The sequence below is a fragment of the Ovis canadensis genome, chromosome 9 (assembly GCF_042477335.2).
Source record: "Ovis canadensis isolate MfBH-ARS-UI-01 breed Bighorn chromosome 9, ARS-UI_OviCan_v2, whole genome shotgun sequence".
Classification (NCBI taxonomy): Eukaryota; Metazoa; Chordata; class Mammalia; order Artiodactyla; family Bovidae; genus Ovis; species Ovis canadensis.
This window is the reverse complement of record NC_091253.1, coordinates 86,846,991-86,868,567: the sequence shown is the minus strand read 5'-3', so window position 1 is coordinate 86,868,567 and position 21,577 is coordinate 86,846,991. Positions and strand designations below refer to the sequence as shown.

Here is a 21,577-nt window from a genome sequence, read left to right as displayed (position 1 = left end):
GGCATGGGTTTGATCCCTGGTCAGGGAAGTTCCACATGGTGCATAGCCAGAAAAAAAAAAAAAAAAGATATTTCTTCAATGTATAACAACTAAGGGTTAGTAAGCTGTTTTCATTAATTTGCCTGAGAAGGAAATAATTTCAGGATCCTCTGAAACTTGGGCCTTTTTGGCATTGGACAGACCTGGGTTCCCATTATATTATAGTTTGTACTTCAATTCTATACTTCTTAGGAATGTAACCTTGGGCAAGTCACCCCTAAAGCTTTCATCACTCATCTGTAAAATGAGAAGAATGATGGCATCCATAATATGAAACTGTTTTCAGGATTAAACTCAAGTTGACTATTCAGCACAACTCTAAACAGTAACCGTTCAAGCAACGTTAACTATTAATGCAATTATCATCACTAGTACATGGTATGGACAGATTTGTGTCTCCTATCCCCAGACCCATATGCTGGAGTCCTAACCCCCCAGCCCCTGAGAATGTACTATTTAGAGACAGGGTCTTTAAAGAGGCACTTGAGGAGGTCATATGAGTGGGCCCAAGTCCAATATAAGGAGAAGAAATTAGGTTGTAGACACACAGAGAAAAGGCCCCATGAAGACACAGGGAGAAGGTGGCCACCTGCAAGGCAAGGAGAGAGGCCTCAGCAGAAGACAAACTTCTGAGGCCTTGATCTAGCTATTTCAACCACCTTGTCCACAGTTCTTTGTTACAGCAGCTCCAGAAAACTAACATGATACTACTGACAAAAAGAATGCATTTCTAAATTACATGTTAAACAGTGTGAGATAAGGAATCTTTCTGAAAGCTACTATGATTGCTCTATCATTTTCATGCATGAAAAAAACAAAATCAAATGTGTGTGCTGTTCTCTGGCTCTAAGCTTATGTCTGTGGGATTTGAGAGCACAGGTTAGGCTTCAGATGAAATACAGACACAAAGATCTTGGGGGAGTTGTAACCAAGATGCCCCAGAACATAAGATCAACAGCTTAATGATTTGGCATTTGTTATGTCAATATCGGTTAGAGCAGTAGGTCTGGGGTAAGGGAGGCAGAGGTGAATCAGACAGAGCTTTGTATTTAAACATCCCTCTGTTAGAGTAGCTTATGTTTTTCCCCAAGCAGAGCTAAGATGTTGTTGGTTCCTTTAGTGTTATTATGGGAACAGAATCATTAAACACTATAGGTTTTATTTTCCTTAAACCAGATTGAGTCATGGTTTCCTTGGAATTGGGGACAATGATGCCCACGTGATTGCCTTGATTGCTCTTGGCAGGCTCTGGATTCCAGGTGATTCTTTTTCCTTCTTAGCAATTCGGGCTCCTTTTCCAAGGATTGGATTTCTTCTTCCTTGCCCGTCCTTGCTGACTGCTCCTGTCCTTGGCCAGCTTTCTTTCCTCTGGCAGCCTGGTGCGGGCCGCCTATGGGCGCGTGGATGACCCTGACAGCTGCGGAATCCAGGCCACTTGAGTCATCTTGTCCTCCTTTCATTCAGCCCAGACCCACCTCCCCCAGAGACAGGAAGTGAGGACTTCCCGGTCCCACCACCTTCAGGAATTTCTGCTGCCCAATTCAGGCTCTGAATGCTCCCTTGTTGATTAAAAGCAACCGGTCTATTGTCACTGGAGAGAACAAAAGAAACTGAAATCATTAAAACAACTACCACCGGGGAATTCACACCAAAAAGATAAGACAAAAACAAACAAAACAAAACAAAAAAACAGCTACTCAGGAATGTTCACGAGGGTGGTGCTCCATCAGTGAAGCTGAGGCACGTGTTTGCAAACGGGGGCGGTAAGAAACGGCATTTAGTCTGAACCTGTGTGAGCATTTGGGCGTGGGGTGTGCAGGTATAGCTTAGATCGGTATCGGTACCGTCTTCCACTTCGCATCCCAAGTGTCTTGCTTGCCTTGCTCCAGAACTGCCGCTAACTGACAGGATGAACAGGGAGCCACTGGCAGGGGAGAAAGGGGGTTTGTACAGTCCCAGCCCCAGCAGCACAGAGCCCCGGGGGGGCCAGCGGTGAGAAACAGTGGCATTTAACAGCCAGCACAATCACACACACTCTGTCACTCAGTTTAAACCTCGAGACACCCCTAGAGGTAGAGCAGGTACCGTCATCTCCGTTTACTCGGGTCACAGCCTTGTACAACACTTTGTGACCCCATGGACTATACAGTCCATTGAATTCTCCAGGCCAGAATACTGGAGTGGGTAGCCTTTCCTTTCTCCAGGAATCTTCCCAACTTAGGGATTGAACCCAAGTCTCCACGTTGCGGGTGAATTCTTTACCAGCTGAGCCACAAGGGAAGCCCAAGAATACTAGACTGGGTAACCTATCCCTTCTCCAGCAGATCTTCCCAACCCAGGAATCGAACTGGGGTCTCCTGCATTGCTGGTGGATTCTTTACCAACTAAGCTATTAGAGAAGCCCGTGGGGTCACAAACAGTCGGACACGACTGAGTGACTTTCATTTTCACTTTCAGCCTTGCATGAGTCTCTCCAGAAGACCTGGGGCTGGCCTCTGAGTCTTGGCGCTGTCCTGACCCATTAGCTCACCCCGCGAGGCCGCAGTCCCCTTAGCCAATCCACACAGGCTGGCTGCTCTCAGTCAAGGGCAAACATGGAGGTGGTCACGCTCTCACAAGCCAGCCTGCGCTGTCAGCCTTTGTCAGTTCTGACTACATTGTTTCTCATATCTCACAACACCAATGTCACTTACGGAGAACTTGTGTTATTGCAGGCTATCCAAGGGCTGTCCAGAACGTTCCCTGACCTGTGTTTTCCAGAGAACAGATTCACAGGAAGCCCTTTATCTCTGTCAGCGAGAGTTGCCTGGCTCTCTCAGCACTGTAACTGCTTTGACCTGTGTTTCCTGCTTAATCTTGCATCCCGAAAAGGAGATGCAGAGAGTACAGGTTAGAGTGACATGGACCATGCCCAGCTTTTCCCTAGCTGGGAACAGTCGAGCCTGGACTCTGTGTCCAGTCCCCTGGGGACGATGGCTTTGCCTGCCTGGCTTTGTAGAAATAACTTGGCCTGATGGAAACTTCAGAAGAAAATCGTACAAGCTGACCTCAGACCTGTTAGGTGATTAGACATTGATTTTACACTTTGTGCCCAAACCCGATTCCAGCTTGGCCTGCCGGTTTCCAGCTCACACAATAAGGCATTTCTGAATCCTGGGGATTGGCTGGAGCAACCGTGCTGGGGAGAGAAAAACCGAGGCATTTTGTACCGAGTGTCCCAATCTGTGCCAGCATTCTTGAGCAACCGTGAGAAAGGCCAAGTTCAGAGGGCAGGCACTCCCCGTAGTGCTCAGAATTCCCCTAGAGGTTCCCATGGACACTCCCCTGGGAGAGTCCCCCACCCCCAGGCCTGGAAGGAGCAGGAAGAGCTTGTGTCTGTGAGGAAGAAGGATCTGGGGTGGCCAGGCTGGAAGCTGGGGCAAGTGACCCCAGCACCTGCCACGTCGAGGGTAAGGCCTCAGCAAGAAAATCTGCTTCTTACACTTTCTGCTGGGGGAGCATTTCTGTGGTACCCTTGCTCCAACCCCCTTGGGAAAGCCTTGGAGCTCCATAAAGGGTGAGAGGGTCCTCTTTCAGGGCCTGATGAGGTCCAACTGTTAGCAGCAGGCCTGGCAGACCAGCCACAGGTGGGGCAGGAATGAAGTCAGGGAAGGCTGCTCAGAGGGCCTCGGGGCTCTGAGAATCTAAATGTTTCGTCAAGAGGCAGGAAGATTTTTGTCAGTCTGCTCACCCTGGGACCCTTTGTGCCTATTTGTTCATTCATTCATTTACCCAAGCAGAGCTCTTGAGACCGGTGTGTCAGGTAGGGTGCTGGGCCCTTGGGGGCCACAGAGGAGAGCAGGCCAAAGTCACTGCTGAGCCCACTGTGGGGAGAAGAAGCAAATTTGAGTGATTATAGCGCAGGGGGCAAGCACTGCTGTGGGAGCCTTGTTCCCATGCTAGAGGATACACAAGAGAAGAGGGGCCCCTAATTCAGTCATGCAAGATCAGGGAAGGCTTCCTGGAAGAAGTGACAGCTAAGCCGAGACCTGGGGCCTAGTTCACATGCAGGTCCCCACTTGGACTGTCAGGGCAGCTTGCTTGTCTTTCTGTCCAGCCTGGGTTTTCACATAGCCATTCAACCTCTTCTCTCTGAGGGTCTTGTCCTGAATTTCACCTCTGCCCATCCCCACTACCCCCACTCTCCCATTAAGCCCTTTTCATTTCTACATCCTATTTTTTTTTTTCCTTTAGCAGCACCTCTCCGCATACAGAATCTAAGTTCCCTGATCAGGGATGGAACCTGCATCCCCTGCAGTGGAAGTGTGGAGTCATAACCACTGGACTGCCAGGGAAGTCCCTGTCTCTACATCGTTACTAATTATATACCTTGTGGTAGCCATGGAACTAGGAGCTTTACAAACATTAATCCACAGCTAACTCTAGGAGATAATGGAGTCAGTCTGCCTGGGTTTAAATTCCAGCTCAGCCACATAAGCCATAATGTCTTGGGTAAGTTGCAGATTGCTCTGTGTTTCCATTTCCATAACAGTACAATGATACCGTTTTACTAATTAGTACATCAGTGCAGCACAACTGTACGTAATAATAGTACACAGTCTGGAGTGCTGGTGTCAGGACTAAATGAACTCATATACACAAAGTGCTCCGAACAACATCTGGGATATTTTAAGAGATAGATAAGTCGTTGCTAACCTTGTTGCAGCCTTTATTTTATCGAGGAGGAAATTGAGGTTCAGAGAAGTGAAGCTATTTGTCCAGAGTCACACAGCTGACAACTGTCAGAGGCGGGATTTGAGGACAGGATTTCTGACTGCATGTCCAGAGTGCCCTTTCCCCTGACTCCACAGCGAGGTCTGCTCTATGGCTGCCTCTGACACCAACTCTGGTTCAGAGTTCCGCCTTCCTTGTGGCCAAGGTCATGAGCTCCTGCTGTGCTAGACTCCGCCATACCCTGACTGACCTGCTGGAGGAGCCCAGCCTGTTCCAGCCCACTGCGGCCCACACCTGGACCTCCCGGGTGTAGAAGCGCTTGGGCCCCCAAGCCCACTCTCCGCCTGAGCCCTGTCCAGCTGCGCTTGTGCAGTGAGGTGAAGTGGGTTGCCTTGGAGAAGAAGGATGCTGGAGTGCTAACCCGAGAGACAACTGGAGGGAGATGTCCTAGAGGAGGGGGAGGTGGGTCAGAGGAGAGTGAGGCAGGTGAGGGAGCCTGGTAGATAAAGAGATTACAAGTAGAGGAAAAACTTTGCCTCATGGAACCTTTAAAAATTTTTTTGTATATTTTTAATTAATCGATGATTGGTTTACAATATTGCCTTGATTTCTGTCATATATCAGCATGAACTAACCATGGGTGTACAAATGTCTCCTCCCTCTTGAGTCTCCCTCCCACTCCTCCAGGTTATTACAGAGCCCCCGTTTGAGTTCCCTGAGTCATACAGCAAATTCTCACGGAGCCTTTTTGATGTGACTGCTTCTGTGTACAACACTGACTCAGGCTCTCATTTCAAGTGGAAATTCCTACAGTGGCTCTACAAGTTCTCATAGCCAGATCTGTGTGAATTCACCCTATGTTCTTTTTGGCTATTTGGTGGGGAAAAAAGCAGCTTTACGAAGGTGCGATGGACCAACGGAGTGACAAATTGGCTGAGAAACTGGGACTCGGATCTCCAAGGTCGGTACTCTCTGTGTGACCTTGGGAGAGAGGCCTGTGTTTCCAGAGCCTGTTTCCTCATCTGGAAACTAAGGGAAATTTTGCAGTTTTCCTCTGAGGGGCATTCTGAAGAGTAGTTACAGATCATTTTCCAAGTACAAAGTGTCAGATGTACAGAGAGAGTGCTGGCCTTTCAGAAAATATGCAACTCAAAAATTTTCAAATCCACTATTATTTCCATCTAGGGACATTTTCCTAAAGAAGGGCCAGGTTTGTACCAATGGATTCAATACTGCATTCAACCACTCCTAAAAAACAAACATCAAAGTAATTTATTTATTCAAGCTTCATTTGAGACATTTCAGCCCATTATCCTGTAGCAGGACCACTGAAATTATACTCAGAAATGAGAACCAGCTGCTTAAATAAATAGTCGCATATGGAAAAGAAGCAGGAAACGTCTTTCCAAAACTAATAATATTAACAAACTTCCAAGGAACACACAATCCATAATTAATGACAATTTGGGGGAAAAAAAGACATAAAAACTTGGAATTGAAATATGACTCTAAGAACAACCTGGTGGGTTTTTTTGTTTGTTTTGGGTTTTGTTGTTGTTTTTCTTTCCTTAGAATCTATCTACCCCCTCCCCCCTTTTTTTTTCTGGACTCTTTCCCTTCTGACAGCCACATTTATTCAAATTCTTTCTGTGAATGTCTTTAGTCTGCAGATTTAGATCCTGGAATTCAATATATTTTTTGCCTGAACTCCCAGAGTGGCCCATCAGTAGGAACTTAAAAGAAAAAAAAAACCCTCATGTGACCAGATGTAACTGACACTGGCTAAGTAACTGACATTCACAAGAAGGGTGGTCTTGCTTTCAGAAACCAGTTATTTGGTAAGGCTGCCTTCTGGGGTCAAGTTCAGGGACACTGGACCACATGCAAGGGCAGACCCCAATCTGGGAGCCTTGGTCAAGATTCAACAGCCGCAGATGCTTGCAGAATGGGGTTGGCCTCCAGGGTCCGCTGGTTGAGAGAAGCCCCCACCAAAGTCCCTGGAGCATCCCACGTCCAGCCCAGCCCACACAATGTTGAAATTCTAGTGTCATTCACCAGTGTTATTCACTAAGCCATTGTATCAGTCTCCACTTTGTCAAGTGTGCCTGTGAATGGAATGGCTGGTTGATCCCTGAAGAGCCATGGTCTCTTTCTAGAGTGTAGAGTTGCCTTTAAGAAGCAGCTGACCAGCTAGGGACTACATTTCTGAGCCCCCAGTCCACCCAGGTGGTTGATTCTGGCCAGTGGCACATGAGCCCTAGGGAGGAGGCGCTTTCTGGTAAAGTAGCTGGTATGTCCCCTCACTCTCTTGTCACGTCCATCACTAAGGGGCAGGGGCCTGGGTCCCCAGGTCACTGTGTGGAGGAGAAGCCCAGGAGAGCTGCCTGACTGGGCCTGTCTGATGAGAACTGGTGTGAGCAGGAAGTAAACTTCTGTGTTCAGGCGTTCTTCTCCTGGCTTGTTTGTTGCAGCCGTTGGCTGGGCTGAGATCATGCCGATGCAGCATTTCCTAAAGCAGCGTGTCTTGTGACGAGTGGGATTTCCCCCAGCTCCTATCTTTCTTCATGCTGAAAACATCAGTCCTACCCACATGCCAGGGGCCTTGTTTGAGCCTCTTTCCATGCTCCCAAATGGAACCTTCTTTTGTCAGTAAAGCCTGAGTGGAAGTTAAAGCATGGTCTCTGAGTCATTCTACCCAGGTTCAAATCCCAACTCCACCACTTCCTAATGGTTTAACCACTCTGAGCTTTAAGTTTTGCCCTGACAACAGAGGGCTATTACCTTGAAGAGTTGTTAGGAGGAATAAATGGAACGTCTTGTGTAAAGTAACTGACACACTCAGCACAGAAGAGATGAGCACTGTTGTCATTATTTACTGAGTCTGCCCCTGCATCACTGATACGCAGACTGACCTTGGCCAGTCAGCATCACCGTGACTCCCCCCTCTCCTCCTGTTTTCACACCGATAATGTCCATCGCCAGTTCACGGCAACTGTCTTTCTTAGGACTTGGTATTTCCTCTCCCTCTGTCCCACAGATGTCACCCCACCTTCTGCTCTTTACCTGTGTTGCTACCACAAATCTAGAAAAAAGTATTTTGCAGAGTGAGAAGGTAGGTGGAAGTGGGCCCCTATGGGCAGGGAATGATTTTATCTGCCTTGTTAGCTTTGATCCCGGTTCGAGAACTACTGCCCTACTGTATGAGTCTTGCCCTCCCTCACCGTTCCCAGGGTACTGTGTTGCCAGACAGGCTCCCAGCAGCTTCCGTAGGGCAGAAAGCAAAAGGAGTAGGGGAAAAAGAAGTGCCCAGACTAGTACTGGAGAGAGTTTTCCCCCAAGATTTCAGAGGAAAAAGAAGCTGGATCATGTGCTGTTGGAAGAGAGAAGCACTGTGAGCAGAGTTGTCCAGACATCCACCTTCTTTATGGCAGTCAAGGAATGCAGGCACAGGATTCGAGTCAAATAGAATCGCTTCCTGGGGGCTGACAGGCTTTCATGCATCATGGTTTTATTCTAAAACTCTACCAGGCGGGCCACAGCTTACATACTGTTATTTGGCTCAGACGGTAAAGAACCTGCCCACCATGTGGGTTTGATCCCTGCGTTGGGAAGATTCCCCTGGAGAAGGAAACGGCAACCCACTCCAGTATTCTTGGTGGGAGAAATCTCACACATAGAAGAGCCTGGAGGGCTACAGTCCATGGAGTCATAAAGAGTCGGACATGACTTAGTGACTAACAGCATACATTTTTGCATAACATATAATATGCTTAATAGATTGACATTAGTCTTAGACTCAGATTAAGACACTTCTTGGAAAACTCAAGTTCAAATTAAATTTGCAGCACTTGTTCAGCTGAGTCCCGGGACTGGGGAGTCCGACTGAGGCAACAGGTATAGAAATGCAGCGAGAAAGTCCGTTGGCTGGCAGGCCCATGCCTTGCTTTTAGCTCGAAATACTGAATGAGCAGAGAGCAGTGCAGAGAGCATGAAGGCAGATGGCCCCAAGCCCAAGAGTCTGAGAACGTTCCCCTCCTGTTGTGACGAATACACTCTCGCTGTCGTCGAAACATCTGGGCTATTGGCACCGGGGCCTTGATGGCTCCCGTTCTAGGTTCTGATTAGAAGATGCGCTCACAGCCCCTGGACGTCTAAGCCCTGACTGAACCTTTCTCCTCAGAGGGGACCCCGCCTCAGTCCACCTTCTCACAGGGTTGCCAGCCCGGCCCAAAGGGCTCCCCAGACCATAATGTGCAACTCCCTGATTTTAGACAGAAGGGAACTTGAAAAACCACATGGATTCTCCTCCAGCACACGCTTTGCTCAGCTGAGAGGGTAGCAGAATCTGACCGTGGCTGGCGGGACGGAGGCCAGTGTTTTCCTGAGTGTGAGGGAGTGAGAGACGCGGGAAAGTGAAGCTCCGGAGGGACGCCCTTCCTTCTGCAGCCCCGCGCTCCTCAGGCCTGTGAGCCGAGGGCGTCAGGCGCTCATCCGGGCGCGGCCGCCGCGGGACTGCACACACCGCTCACCTTTCACTTCCGGGTGGCTTCCCGAGAAACGCTGTGCTGATGTGCAGTGATATTTAGCACAGGGGCTCAAAGGTGACTGCTGTGTCACAAGAGGAAACCCAGTCCTCTGGCTTCAGTCTCTGTCCTCTATTAAATGCAGATATCCTGGAACAAGCGGCACCATCAAAGGAGAGCAAAGAACTGGATACTAGTACCAGTTCCGGTGCCGGTTCCTGAGAAACTGTGGGGCAACCTCCTCTAACTGGTCACAGGACACCTCCCTGAGGGACCATCGGGGGCGGCTGGGACTCCACGGTAAACAGGTAAGGATGAATAACCCTCACACTAGACTGTGGTCATTTTCCAGAGAGCCACTTAGGAGGAAATGGATGCAGAGAGAAACTGGGAGACTGTGAGCCCCGAAAGGGAACTTGACTCTGGCTCACAGCTGCCCTGCACAGAAACGTCAGCGCTCCCAGCTTGGAGTCAAAACATGCGTGATGTTCTGGACAACTGCGTTTTGAGCCTTTAGGAGGCCTAGAGGAGAGAGGATTCTGGGATACTCCTCTCTGGCATGAGACTGTGGAATTAAGTAGCCAGAAAGGAGAGATCCCCAGTGAGTGCTTGATAGTTCCTTAATCACACACACAAAATGCCCCTGAAGGTTTCACACTGGAAACACTGCTTGCCAGTTTTCTCCAATAAAAGATGAGATGGCTCCCGTTACTTTTTGTTCTTTACTTTTGAGGGCCCACTACTGCTTGAGTTTGGGTTATACCCATTTCAGGCAGAGGATCTGTTTGAGCTTCCATTTGGGCACCCTGAACTGTGTCAGGAAGAGAATTTTGTTGTAGCTGATACTGAGCTTAACATTGGTGGGTGGCGTGTATTGGCCTTGAGTTGGCAAAAGGGTCAATTGAAAGAGACGATTGCAATGTCTCCTGGCCGTCCAGCAACTTTTTAACCCACCTTGGCTCTTTTGGGAAATTCCAGCTTTATGAGTTCTACTTTCATTAGGAAGAAACCAAGAAAATCAGTTCCCAAACTCCTCTGCTATTAGGGTGCAGGCATATGAACTGAGTTCCACCAAACAGAGCACATTTGACTTGGAAGTGAGGACTTCTAAGGAAAAAGGCTCTGGGTGGAAATCGTATCACTGGGAACGGGATGGTCGAGGGCTTTTTTTTTTTTTCCCCCAAAAAGGGGATATAAATGGTATCAGTTATCAGAAATGGTATCAGCTAGTGTTGGTTGCCTCTTGGTAGAGCAGCCACAAAGCAGCAGCCTCTTCATCAGGGCACTTCTGTAGTATTGATTTGGAGGCTATTCCATGAAATTGATTCTTCAGGCTCCCTCCGATTCTGAGAGCTAGCTGATTTCCTCTTCGTAAACACCTTCTGCTTGATGACCAGAACCAGCGTCTGGGGCTTAGAGTGGAGCGCCCCGAAGGACTCGGCTGCCAACCACTGTCTCCTCCTCCTCGCAGACGCTCTGGCCCTGAGATCTTCAGCCGCAGAAGTAGCAGGAGTCTCAGCCTGGCCTGCGGGAGTCCCCTCCTTAGACCTTCCCCTCCGCAAATTTCTTTCCTGCCCATAAGATCCATGCCTCACATACTTTCCTTTCGGACCTGTGCTCACACATTGCCAGGCAAACAGCCCCTCTTTGGGAAACGCCCTGGGGAGGAAGTGGTCTCTAAACCCCACATGGCCACATGAGTTGTCCTCAGTCTTTTCAAAACTTAGCCTATTGATGGAGAGAGAAACTCAAGTCCTCATGTGGCTCAGCCGTAAATGAATCTGCCTGCAGGAGACACTCCAGGAGACACCTGGGTTCGACCCCTGGGTCGGGAGGATCCCCTGGAGAAGGACACGGCAACCCAGTCTTGTATTCTTGCCTGGGAAATCCCATGGGCAGAGGTGCCTGGTGGGCTACAGTCCGTGGGGTCGCAAAGAGTTGGCTATGACTGAAGCGACTGAGCCCAAGTCCTCACTCCTGGAAACAGAGTCTGGGTGCACCTCCAGCACGGCTCCCTCTAGGAAGCTGCCTTGGAGTTTCCATTCCCCTTCCGGATGCCTGGACATCATTCCATTCACAGAGCGTTTGAGTTCCTCTTGCTTAGTTAATTCACCACTAGCCCAGGAAACAATTCAAAGAAATGCCCGTTAACTTAGGTGATTTCTTCTTGCCTCTGATTAGAAGTATTTACACAATGTCAACTCTACGAGGACAGGGAAGTGTTCCTTGATGGATTAATCCAGTACCTAGAATTGTTCCTGGCACACAAAGGGGGTGCTTAGCACATTGTGGCTGAATAAATGGTGAATACATGAGTGAATTTACTTACACTGCACACTTTCTGCCAGACAACAGTCTCAAACATACCGTAGTGAGAATAAATAATATGACTTTGAAAATTTGTCATGTCTTGAGAGTTTCACACACAAGAAACATTTCTACCCATCTATTCTAGAAGCCTATAGTCATGTGGGGGAGACCCAATATAAGGGCCCAATATATCCTGATGAAGAATGGGTCACCCCTTCATGATATTTTTGGTATCACCCCTAAGAAAAATTTGTTGACACTTAAAACATTTTGACTTTAGGCAGATCCCCCAAATCTCTACTATCTACAAAGCACCTTGTCTTTTAAAAAAAAATGAAGGGGCAACTCCACAATTGACATCTTCGGTCTCAAGCCTGCTTGATACTGGTCTTTAATGCCCTTGTGAATTAAACACGGGCCTCCCATGACATCATTCCCTTGCACATGGCCTTCAGGAGACGGTGGAGAGTCTCGTGTCAAATTCACTTTTAGTATGTGGCTGAGGCCACGCCAAAGTGTATGCATGCATCACCTCACTTATCCTTCAAGGCCCTTGATGGATATTAGTCATATAATAGTCTCCATCTGATAGATGAAGAAAATGAAACATCAAAAATTATTGGCTAGTGGATGGCAGTACCCAGACTGTAACCCTGTCCAGCTGACACCAGAGGCTGCAGCCTAACCACTGAGGGCTCTTCATCTGGTAGACAACAGGTTTCTAGCCTCCTTCTAATGTCTGTGTATGAGAACAAACACTCCAAGATGATTGTCACCCCAAATATCCAGTCTCCACTCTGGGTCTCACAGCAGTTATTTGAGACCCACAGGAGGCTCCCTGAGAACATAGACAGCCCAGCAGGATTTCCTGTTTCTAGGATATGACTCTAGTGTTATACCCTGGTATGCCCCATTCACACAAATGCAATCTTTAAAAACCACGTATCTAGAAAATTCTCTCCATGCTCATTCCACAGAAAATAAAGACTCAGTTTTCTGTCTTATCTTTTCAGTCAAATATTCTGTTTCCTAACCTCACTCCAAGCACATTGAACCCACTCTTGCAGTTTCTCTGATGGCAAGTGCTCCAGATTGCCATGTGACTTCAGGGATAAAGATTTGACAGCAAAATTATTTGCTTTAATTTACCAGGGGGAAAACCTTGTCACTAGTTACTGCAGCTCTTTCAGACTTACCTTCTGTTTGCCAAAGAAAGTTTGCCCGAATAGTTTACACGTTGGTGGGAAGTGGAGTGATATGGAGTGAGATGGAGTCCTCTCTTTTCCAATCCCTTCACCCTTTATCCATTGGAGGAAGAATGAAATGTATAGACTATTTTAAAGATAACAGCCTCTCAGTCGTAGAGCTCTTTAATATAGTAAGCTACAAATAAATGATTTTTCAGATGCTTCAAACAAAGTGTTTGTGGAGAAACATTTTATTGTTGTTCTGAGGTCCAGATGTAAGTGGGACTCTGGGGAGATTGTTAGCTGATGGAGGCGCCTATCTGAAATCCCGTGTCTATACCTCTTCTTTTTTTTTTTTTCCCACAGGAAGGACACTTATGGAAATTTCCCTTCCTAGGACAGTGCACTGGGAATGAATATCCCCCAGAAGTCACGTGAATGTTGGCCTGAGCTGATTCTCTACTGGAGCCCTCAGCCCAATCTCATTGTTTTCTCTCCTGCTACCCGAAGTCAAACCTAAAAATACAAACCCAAGTCTGTAGCCAACATCAGGGTAAAAACAAACAAAAAACAACCATTAAAACCATTTCCACTTCTTTGGCAGAACAGGAAGTCATCGTCCCAATAGAGGATGTTGATGCTTAAGTTCAGTAGAAAGACCAAGAAAAAGGAACTCAGCACAGTTAAGCCAGTTTTGGGGACGGGGGAGGGGGTAGCACGCAGCATTTACTTCCCAACCTCGAGAGGAGGTTGCTAAGCAGAGTGTCTCCTTAGCTGCCTGGTGATGGGAAGGAGCCACGTGGTTCCAGGGAGGGGGCTTTGTCACTGTCCCGGGCTCACCTAGGAAACCAGATCCTAACACAGCCCCTGATTACTTTGCCATGTCCACGACTTAGTGTTTTTTTCCTGGAATAGGAAAACAGCTGAGAATGCCGGGCAAGTCCTTCTTGCTCATATGATTCCCGTCTTTTGGTTTCTTGTCCGCTTTTTCCTGAACCCTGGGACCAGTTCCAGCCCTTCCTCATAAGGGTGGGGCCTGCAATTTGGTTTCAGTTTGATTTGTCCCAGTATCTAACTCAGTCTGGAGTTCAACAAAAAATTGGATAAACACTTTCTGGTGCCAATGTCTGTGTCTCATGGCGTAGACATCTGGATGTAATGTTAAATAAACATTACCCGCCACGAAAACCAGTTGGATCTGTTTGTGGTTACTTCAGCCCCGAGAAATTCCTTCTTTCAAGATTCTGGCCTGATACCTGTGGGAAGCAGCTTTTGACCTCATCAGGCTGTGAGTTAAAGCTAACCCTGAATCATTTTCTTCCTTTTTTCTGACCTGTCACACAAGGCTGGATGGCCCAGCTCCTCCCTAGAGGGTGGCTCAGCCTTCTTCCTCTGATGCAAACCCTTGCTTGTAGCAGTTTCTGTTGAAACACTTTTCTTTGGGCCACATTCTCACTAAAAACAGTGGGAAAGTCTAGATATGATTCTTCTCATTTGCTTAGAGATCCAGGCAGCCTATGGGAGCAGACATCAGAATTCCACCCTACATGACCTGACCTCGTGTGTGCTCTTGAAGAGGTTTTCCACCCATCACACATGGTGTTTCACCATACATACCTCCATTTGCCCTGAATTTAGGATCGAGGTGCCTCAGAAGTTGATTCACCTGCATTGTCTAACCATAATTTCTATATGAGGCTCTTATGTTACCCACAATCTTATAACTGCCAATAATAACAATAACTAATAAAGGCGATCAGTCTTTGGTGTTCTTTGGAAGGACTGATGCTGAAGTTGAAACGCCAATATGTTGGCCACCTGATGCGAAGGGTTGACTCATTTGAAAAGGCCCTGATGCTCTGAAAGACTGAGGGCAGGAGGAGAAGGGGACAACAGAGGATGAGATGGTGGATGGCATCACTGACTCAATGGACATGAGTTTGGGTGAACTCCGGGAGTTGGTGATGGACAGGGAGGCCTGGCAGGCTGCAGTCCATGGGGTCGCAAAGGGTCAGACACGACTGAGCGACTGAACTTAACTGAATGTCCATTGATCACTTGCTGCATATGCAAGGAATTGCTAAGCCCTTTGCATGCACAGTCTCATTCAGTTCTTATCAGGACCCTGTGAGGTAGGTATCACATTCCATTTTACAGATGTGGAAACTACGGAGTAGTAAGGCAAATAACAGCAGACAGCTTATAAATAGCAGAGCCACCACCAAGCCAGGTATATCTTTTAACTTTTTAAAAATTTATTTTTGACTGTGCTGGGTCTTTGTTGCTGCATGTGGGCTTTCTCTAGTTGCAGCAAGTGACAAGTGGGAGCTACTTTCTCGTTGCGGTGCACAGGCTTCTCCTTGCCGCGGTTTCTCTTGTACAGCACAGGCTCTAGGCATGCAGGCTTTGGTAGCTGCAGATCGAGGGCTCTAGAGTGTGGGCTCAGTAGTTGCAGCACATGGGCTTTGTTGCCCCGAGGCATGTGGGATCATCCCAGACCAGGGACTGAACCTGTTTCCCCTGCCTTGGCTGGCGAATTCTTAACCACTGAAGTCCCAACCCAGGTATCTCTGACTCCAAAATCCATGCCTTTCATGATGACCTTAAACTGCCTGTCAGTTCAGGTTTGGTGAAAGAGAAAAGAAACCCCAGTTTTATCACTGATGCTTGTTGTGTGTCGCGCCAGGGGCAAGTACAGAGCTCTGATTCATTCTAAGATCCCTCTCTCATGGTTGTCTTTCTCCCTTGCCTGGGATGCCAGCAAACACAGGACTTCAAATGGAGGATGTAACAGAGTGATAGTGTCATTTAAAGATGGAGCAGAGGGAAGGGGCGGAGGAAGGTTGAGGGTGGAAAGCAGCTTCTTGGAGAAAGGAGAAGAAAGAACATTCTCTGAACTGTCTAGAAAGAGTCAGCTGTGGGGTCATCCTGGAATGAGGGTTTCAGGCTTCCAAGAGGACCAATGTTCTGACTGTGTGTTCCAGAATTTCCAGGCACCAGCACCCAGACACCCAAGGAGCTGAGGATGGCTTCCTGGTGGGCTCCATGGAAGTGGGTGGTCGTACTCTGTTCTGACATTTGTGGTCTCCAAAAGCTGTATACTTCTTGAGGGTTGACCAGACTCCTCGACCCTGTTTCCACCCTTAACCATCCAAAGCAGAAAGTCGCACCCACATGACCTCAACCACACAGCAGAAGAAAACACACACCAGTCAACAGCCCCAGCTTGCTGCCCGCAAGAGTAAAGTGCAGGGGACCTCCCTGGTGGTCCAGTGGCGAAGACTTTGCCTCCCAATACAGGGGGTGTGGGTTCAGTCCCTGTCAGAAGATACCGCATGCCTCCAGCAGCCAAAAAACAAAACATAAGCAGCATTGTAACAAATTCAATAAAGATTTAAAAAGTGGTCCACGTTTGAAAAAAAAAAAAAAAGAGTTAAGGGCAGGATGCTTGCTGTAGCAAGGTCTTAGATTACCAAGACTTCTTTTCCTTTGCATCCTTAATCTGAAGGACATTTTTATTGGCTTATAAGTTTTGGCATAAAAAATGAAAGTTAAATTAGCCTTGACAGAAATAAACACGTGCAGTTGTGCCATAAAATAGCTTTGAGGGGTATATGTGTTTGTGTTTGTCGCCGGTAGGTAACGCTTGGTGATGTGTAAGTTCACATTCCAAGGGTCATGTTCCCTTGGAACATGTATCTGTTGGAGTAAATTGAAAGCATGATACCATCAGTTACCCTTCAACCAAGCAGCCACCTGGACCCAGGGCAAGCTGGCACTGCCCATGTGCCCAAGGGCAGCTGTGGGTTGTAAACCCTTGTATCCAGGTTAATGTTTACTTATGTTTATATCTTCCCTGATAGATGGATGGAATTTGCCTAATGATTATATGTCCCTGAATAGCTAATCAGTGACTAAAGGAGCCAGTCACAGACCACCACAGAGGAGCAGTGAAGTTGGCCTCCAAGCATCTGCTCCCAAGGGCCCCGTTCCTGGGGTCAGAGCTGCAGGAAAGTTGCAGTGAACAGTGCGCGTGGCTTGAGGAGCCCAGGGCTGTACTGTTGGTGGACTGTTGCACCCCTGATGCAGAGCTCTCAGCTCCAAACACGAGGGAGGCACCTCCAGAGCATAATGTGGCCTGTCCAGCCAGCATGCCCCACTCTGGCCCTGCTTTCTGCACGCCCCTTTATCACCTTGACCAGGGGACCTCTGTGCCCACTTCCATCAGGGCTGCTCATCCTCTAGCTGTCAGTCAGAGGGGCACTTTCAGTCCTACAAATGTATATCAAGCACACATTGTGAGCTAGAGCTTGGGGATGCCAACGGGAAGAAGATGGGTGAGATCCTCGCCCTCAAGCAGGAGAGACAGAATGACAAAAGGACAGTTACAACCTGGTGTGCCACACTAGGGAGCCCGAGCCCTGGGTGCATCTTAGGCACTGTGGAAGCCTCTTAGAAGAGAAAGAGGAAGTCTGAACCCAGGGGGCCAGTGAGGATTTGCCAGGTTAGGGGGTCCTCCAAGATACGTCTACATCCTAATCACCAGAACCTATGAATGCTACCTTAGATGGCAAAAGGGATTTTGCAGATGTGATGAAATTAAGGATCTTGAGAGTTATGCTGGGTCATCTAGGTGGCCCTTAATGTAATCACAAGTATCCTTCAAGAGGGAGATAGAGGGGAGATTTGACTTGAGCAGAGGAGAAGGCAGGTTGACCACAGAGGCAGAGTCTGGAGTGATGTACTTTGAAGATGGAGGAGGGGACCACAGCCATGGCCTCTAAGTGGCCCCTAGACGCTGAGTCTGTGCTTCCAGCAGCTCCTGTTGGATCTAGAATGGGTGGGCTGGTATTGGGGCCCTAGGAAGTGTGTTTCCACATCTTTGATGGTCACATTCAGATGTGAACTTACTACTGTTGATGCTCTCTGGGCTTTGGACCCTTTACTCAGGTGCCAGTGGCTGAGCCAAAATCCCAGGTGCCTTGTACTCTGCTAGTTGCTCCCAGATAGAACTTGCTACAAGGTTTCCCAGAAGGTTTCCAGAAGGTTTCCCAGGTGGTGCAGAGGTAAAGAATCTGCCTACCAATGCAAGAGACTCAGGTTTGATCCCTGGGTTGGGAAGATTCCTCTGGAGAAGGAAATGGCAACTCACTTCACTATTCTTGCCTGAAGAACTCCATGGACAGAGGAGCCTGGCAGGCTACAGTCCATGGGATCACACAGCTGAGTGACAGGGCACGCACAAGGGTTACACATCTAGACACTTGAAGGAGCCAGTCAAAACAAAATAGAGATTGGTGATGCATGTCCTTTCTAAAAGCATTTGAATTCAAACATTAAGAAGTACATCCCAATGCAGCCTTCAGACAACTTTATAAACTAGATGAAACTAAGCTCTTTTCAAAATCAAGCTTCTCTCACAGTTTCAGCAGGAGGCAGAAGTTTTTTTTTAAAGGAGAACCCACCACTGTGGCTTTAATAAAAGTCTATTTGTGGTATGGGGGGCGCTGGAGAGGGAAAATCTGAGAGGAGCAGCTGCCAGAAGCCTCCTAATGCAGAGGCCTGAGGAGTGGACAATACCAGCTCTCACTCCTTGCTGGCTCCAGCTGCACCAGCCAAGGTTTAGATAAAGTCTGAAGAACATTGTTAATAACAAGCTAAACCACTTAGAAGAAGAGGCTGGTTCACAATGTGAACTCAAGACTAGGGTGTGTGGCCAAGAAGAAAAGCATTTGAGAGAAAGGATCTTTCCTCTTAGGCAGTGGGAATGTTACAGCCCTTCAGGCAGGAATAAAAGACAAAAAAGCTTCATGACAGGGTGTCCTTATTTAACAAGAGGTCTGGGGTGTGGGGAAACTCCTAGGCCAGTAAATGTAAATGATAAACTCTTTTTAGGCAAGAGCTCTTTTCATTGAAGAAGTACGGTAATGGGTGGCAAGAGGAAGATGACAGTTGAGTAAATCAGCAGAGAACAGGAGGCCTGGAGCCATAATTTCTGACTTCTGTTTACAGTCTTGGCATCTTCAGTCTTCATATCTACAAAACGGTGATAATTAACTTTGCCGCAAACCCTGTGCCTCAAGTGCTGGAAGGAAACAACAAAGACAAACTTCAACCAAGAATTCTATATTCAGAGGAAATACACTTCAAGAAATGAAGGTGAAATGGACACGTCCATATCAATGAAGATTAAAATAATTAATCATGAACAGATCTGAACTTCGAGAAATGTTAAAGAAAGTTGTCATGCTGAAGGGAGATGAGATCAGATCAAACGCAGATCATCAGTAATGAAGTAAATATGTGGGTCCATGTAAGAGTCTGTTTTTCTCTTAATATCTCTTAAAAACATGAGTGTTCAGAACAAAATGTAGAGCATGTATCATAAAGTATACGCAACATATATAGATGTAGTATATATGACAACTATAGCTCGTAGATGAAGGCTATGAATGAAACCATATAATTGTAAAATTACATTTTTGTGAAGGGGTACAATTATGGGAAGTTAAGAATATTTATTAAAATTCCTAACGTGCCTACTTAAAACAAATGAATGCAAATAGGGATAGCTAAAAAGCCAGTAGATAGATTAAAATATAATTATAAAAATTTAACTCCAAAGAAAGGAGGGCAAAGGAACTGAAGAATAAAAAATAGATAGAACAAACTAAAAGCAAATAACAAATAACCACATCAATACATTAATTACATTAAATATAAACCAACTAAACATCCACTCAAAAGTCAACGACTGTCAGAGTAGTGGTGACGCCATTCTTGTGATAATTAATCTGGGGTGCACAGAGTGCATGCTCAGCTGTGTCCAACTCTTTGTGACCCCATGAACCGTAGCCCGCCAGGCTCCTCTGTCCATGGGATTCTCCAGGCAAGCATACTGGAGTGGGTTGCTATTTTCTTCTCCAGGAGAATCTTCCTGACCCTGGGATTGAACCCGCATCTCCTGCATTGGTGGGTAGATTCTTTACTACTGAGCCATATCATGATGTTATTGATAAGTGATATACGAGAAACAGGACTTCTGGGTGATGCTGAAGAATCTGCAATAGATGTTGGATAAGATGGGTCTTTCCATGTCAGAGCTTGAGCCTGGAGAAGCCTGTCTTGGTAGGGAGGTTGAATTTCTCCCCCCTGCCCCCACACCCCCACACGTGGCTAATTTTGACCTCTGGGTGGTTTCCCAGCCTGGAAAACCTCCCTACTTCTTCTCCATTTGTCCCATGCCTGCAAAGTCTTTAAGGCTCCCCTTCCCCCTAAAGCTTTCCTAATTCCCACTGAGCAGAATCTTATTGCATTGGTAACCTGCACAATTCCCATCCTTCAGTTTTCCTTTTTGGAAAATGATGATGAATATTCTTTCACGTTCATACTCTCTCTTCCTATATGAGATATGGAAGGTGTGGTGAGCGTTTGTCATTTTTTTGGCTGCTGAACCCCCTTCCAATGTTTGAGGAATTCTCTACCTCGTGCATGAGTATCCCCTCCCACTGAAAATCAGAACCTTCCAGCCTCCCTTGCAGCTAGGAAGTGGGCATGACTTTAAATTGGAAGCCCTGGAATCCTAGTCTTGCAATGATAACAGTAGTACCCTCACCAGGCTGTTCCCATAGGCTTAAACAGAGATACTTCCCACTCCCCAGCCTCTGTGGTTTCTGCCCATTTTCTCAGCCTAGTTCCCAGTTATACTTCTCTAAACTTTATTTTTCTTGAGCCAGTCAAAATTTGTTTCTGTTGCTTGCAATTATGTAGCCTAAGACAAGTAACTTTGATCTATATAACCATTTAAGATATTTAAAATTCAAAGATTCAGGATTCAAGGTAAGACCCAGACTCTGTCCCTTCAAGAAATTTCCTGGTCATTTAGGCAGGCATGCTTACTTTGAGAATCTCTGTGTGGTTCTCTCTTTGCAGAGGGCTTAGCTCTCCATCCAGAGATGGTAGGGGCTGTTCTGAACACCTCTTGTATCCCAGCAGAGAGGCTAGTCTGTAATATTGCTCTGTATATACTTGCTAATAAAAGTAATTTGCTTTCCACAATCCTGAACAATCCTGGTTGTTGTTGTTGTTTAGTCACTAAGTCATGTCCAACTCTTTTGTGACCCTGTGGACTGGAACCCATCAGGCTCCTCTGTTCAAGGGATTTCCCAGGCAGGAATCCTGGAGTGGCTTGCCATTTTCTTCTCCAGAGATCTTTCCAACTCAGGAATGAAACCCACATCTCCTGCCTTGCAGAGAGATTCTTTTCCTGGGAAACCCTGAACAATTCTTATGAGCCAGTAATTCCCACGTGTTCCCATGTGTGTCTATGTGCATTTTCTAGCTACAACAGGAATCCATTCATTTTTGGTTCTCTCTTAGTTCATGGTCTGAGGGCTCACTTGAGTTTTTTCCAACTTCTTTTTGGTCTTTAGCTTAAGGACAAACTTATTTTACCCATAAAAGGTTAAGTTTTCTCACAGCCATGTCCATGGCTGGCAGGCTCCTTTCCTGCATATCTCAGAGCTCTGTCTTCTCCATTTAAACTGATACCCACAAAGCACATGAAGGACTGTTAACATGGCCCTGATCTTGGAGACCAAAAAACAAAACTGTGCACACAAGTTCAGGTTGGCCAAGCTATTGTCAACACAGTTGAGGTCAACCTCATTCACTCACCCATGTTGGCTTTCTTAGAAAACACACCTGTGATGACATCTGCCTTTCCTGACTCATACCGAGAGTTTCTGCCCAGTTGCAAGTCTGTGGATTGTGAACATAAACAATATAGCTTCCTCTTCCTCTAGA

At 47.0% G+C, this 21,577-nt stretch overlaps 1 long non-coding RNA gene across 1 annotated transcript in view; it reads left to right on the top strand.

The window, feature by feature from the left end:
• The window catches only part of LOC138445937 (uncharacterized), a 127,094-nt gene extending 112,529 nt beyond the window's left edge, over window positions 1-14,565 (top strand). The window contains exons 4-5 of the long non-coding RNA XR_011259056.1: window positions 9,421-9,583; window positions 13,139-14,565. This is a non-coding gene — a long non-coding RNA (uncharacterized lncRNA). The remainder of the gene's footprint in view (window positions 1-9,420; window positions 9,584-13,138) is intronic.
• The last annotated feature ends 7,012 nt before the right edge of the window (window positions 14,566-21,577 follow it).